Genomic DNA, 2,772 nt, shown 5'->3' with positions numbered 1-2,772 from the left:
CCACACCATGAAAGACTCTACTCAGGTCTTCCTCGTCTTCTCAGTGACTGCCTGTGATTTGTAGAGATTCATAGAGAATATGAACTCCTCTCTTCTCCCATACCTGTGGATTTCACGGTCTTACAAGTGTCCTTCTGGCCACTCACTTTTGCCAATTCATCAGCTCTTCTAGCTGAATACTTCTACATCTACCCCAGTAAGCAAGCTCTTAAGTTCCATCTTGGTCCACATTTCAGGTTAGTTTTCAACTTTGCAACCTTCGCTCTCAGATGGGTTCAAGGAAGTTCTGAACTTACAAATTGCCCAGATTTTCTTGTTCTTACTGTAAGGGTGGAAGTAATACTCTTTATACTCTTTAGACCCCAACACCCATCATTTCACTTTTGATTTTTCTGTAATGTCATTTAATTAAACTGTTACACTCATAAGAAGCAGGTAGTTGGGTTTTTTTGTATTTAATCTAACTATTCTTCATTATGTACATGAAGTATAAATGCAATTACTTACTAATATAACTGATTTTATAACTGTTTCTCATATTTCTTTTGCTCTTCATTTCTGTCCTTTTGGATCACTCTTTTATTATTGTAGTTTTCCCCTTTTATTTTATTATTTTTTATTTTTAAAAAGATTTTATTTATTTAAGAGAGAGAGATGGAGAACATGAGCAGGGTGAGGGGCAGAGGGAGAGGGAGAAGCAGACTCCCTGAGGAGCAGAGAGCCTGGAGTGGGGCTTGATCCAAGGACCCGGAGAGGATGTCCTGAGCCAAACACAGCCACTTAACCAACTGAGTTTGGTTAGTTTTCCCCTTTGAGGTAGTAGATATGGGGGCACCTGGGTGGCTCATTAGGCTCAAGTCATGATCCCAGGGTCCTGGGATAGGACCCTGCATGAGACTCCTTGCTCTATGGGGAGCCTGGGTCAAGCTCCATTTATCAGCCTACACCTAAAATTGACAAGTGTTCCAGGGAAAAATTGATAGCTAAGTGTCTATTCACTTATAAATTATTCTTCCCATCTCTGGAATTTTAGACCAAGTAGTTCCTTAGATTTCCACATCTCTCTGATATTTTTAAAAATATGTTTTTTATTCCCCCCCCCTTTTTTTTTTTAGCTTTGAGGCGTTTATTCTAAAAAGCTAGCACTTGTATATACCAACAAGAACTTAAAATTCATCACACATTTACCTCATTTTTTAGCTTGACCTTCTACTAAATCTTTAGCTTCATTGATTTTGGCTGCTATATAAGGAGATCCTCCCTTGTCTGGATGATTTAAAAGCATAACTTGTCGATGAGCATCTCTTATTTTTCCTTTATTGGCAGTAAGACTTACACCTAGTATTAATGCTGCTTCTCATTTAGTCATTTGGTTTCAAACCTAAATAGCCAGCGCTAAAGACAGATTTTGGTAGGCTCTGAAAAACTTGTTTTATTTGAGACTCCATATGTTTAATGTCTTGCAAAACATAATAGCTTGCAAATCCTGCAGCAGCAATGGTCAGTCCCTGTTTTTTATTCCTTATCTGGCTTTTTCTGGTTTTTGTCCACAGGAGCATAATCTGCATTCTTTCATAACCAGCCATGAACTACTTACTATGTCCTGTTTTTAAGTAGAAGACACCTTACCCATTCCTTAGAACATAACTGCAATTGGCCCTTTAGAAAAGCAGTGTTAAATGAGAATCTCCATAAGAATTCACCTTCATCTACACATTTATTTTCTTACCTTTCAACAAATATCATAACTTGCAAACTCCTTAAGTATTTTTGCCCAATATTAAGCTGAATACGATTTTTATGTGATCATGTTAACTAAATGAAAGAACCCAATGACCCATGTGAAAACTACAAAGGTTAATTCAGAAATGATGATACTAATACTAACAGATTAAGGTAAGCAGTGCCCATTTATGAGAACTGGGTCTCTGAACTTTTTTTTTTTTTTTCTCTCACTTCTTCTCTTGGATTATTTGTCCTAATTTTATTCAATTATAAAAATTCTTTATAGTCTAGATAAGTTATTTACTTTCTATATGTTTTGCAAATATCTTTCCAAGTGTGTGACTCACCTTTTCATTGTTTTAGTGGTGTCTTTTGAAAAACAGATTTGGATTTTGATACAGTACAATTTACTGATTTTTTTCTATGGATCACATTTCTAATGTGTATGTATGAAATTATTGCCAAAACCAAAGTCAAAAAATTTTCTCCAATTTTTTCTTATAGAAGTTTTATAGCTCAAGTTCTTGCAGTTAGGGCACTTTTCTTAATTTTTGTGTTTGTGTTTGTTTTTGTTAATTTTCAAGTTATGAATCAAAATTTATTTAGTCCCAAAGGACTTGGACCATATATATATATATATATATATATATATATATATATATGATATGTATATGCATATCCATATTCAGTATGCCTACCCTATTTGTTGAAAAGACTCTCTTTTCTTCACTGCATTGCCTTGACTCCTTTGTCAAGTTTATGATGAGATTGTGTCCCAGCCTCTCCTATCTGCTCTCATGTGGTTTTTCTTTTCATGTTCACCCAACATAGTCATTATTTAGCCAGAATTTAGCTTTTTAAAGAGGAAATTATTTCATATATAGTTGCAGATTGAGTGTGTCTTGTGTGAGGAAGTGAGTTCGGGATCTTCCTATGTCACCATGTTGAACCAGATGTCCCCTGTTCAATATCATATTGATTTCTATCTGGACTCTATTCTTTTCTATTTATCTATATTTCTATCTTTATGTTGGTACCACATTGTAT

At 35.0% G+C, this 2,772-nt stretch overlaps 1 pseudogene across 1 annotated transcript; it reads right to left on the bottom strand.

The window, feature by feature from the left end:
* Positions 1-1,189: 1,189 nt before the first annotated feature.
* Positions 1,190-1,586, bottom strand: LOC309859352 (mitochondrial import inner membrane translocase subunit TIM14 pseudogene; annotated as a pseudogene). Its single transcript has one exon. The product of its transcript is annotated as a mitochondrial import inner membrane translocase subunit TIM14 pseudogene (transcript).
* Positions 1,587-2,772: the final 1,186 nt, after the last annotated feature.

This window comes from Mustela nivalis (genome assembly GCF_964662115.1).
Source record: "Mustela nivalis genome assembly, chromosome: 2".
In the NCBI taxonomy this organism is placed as follows: domain Eukaryota; kingdom Metazoa; phylum Chordata; class Mammalia; order Carnivora; family Mustelidae; genus Mustela; species Mustela nivalis.
This window is presented reverse-complemented; position numbering and strand designations above follow the sequence as displayed.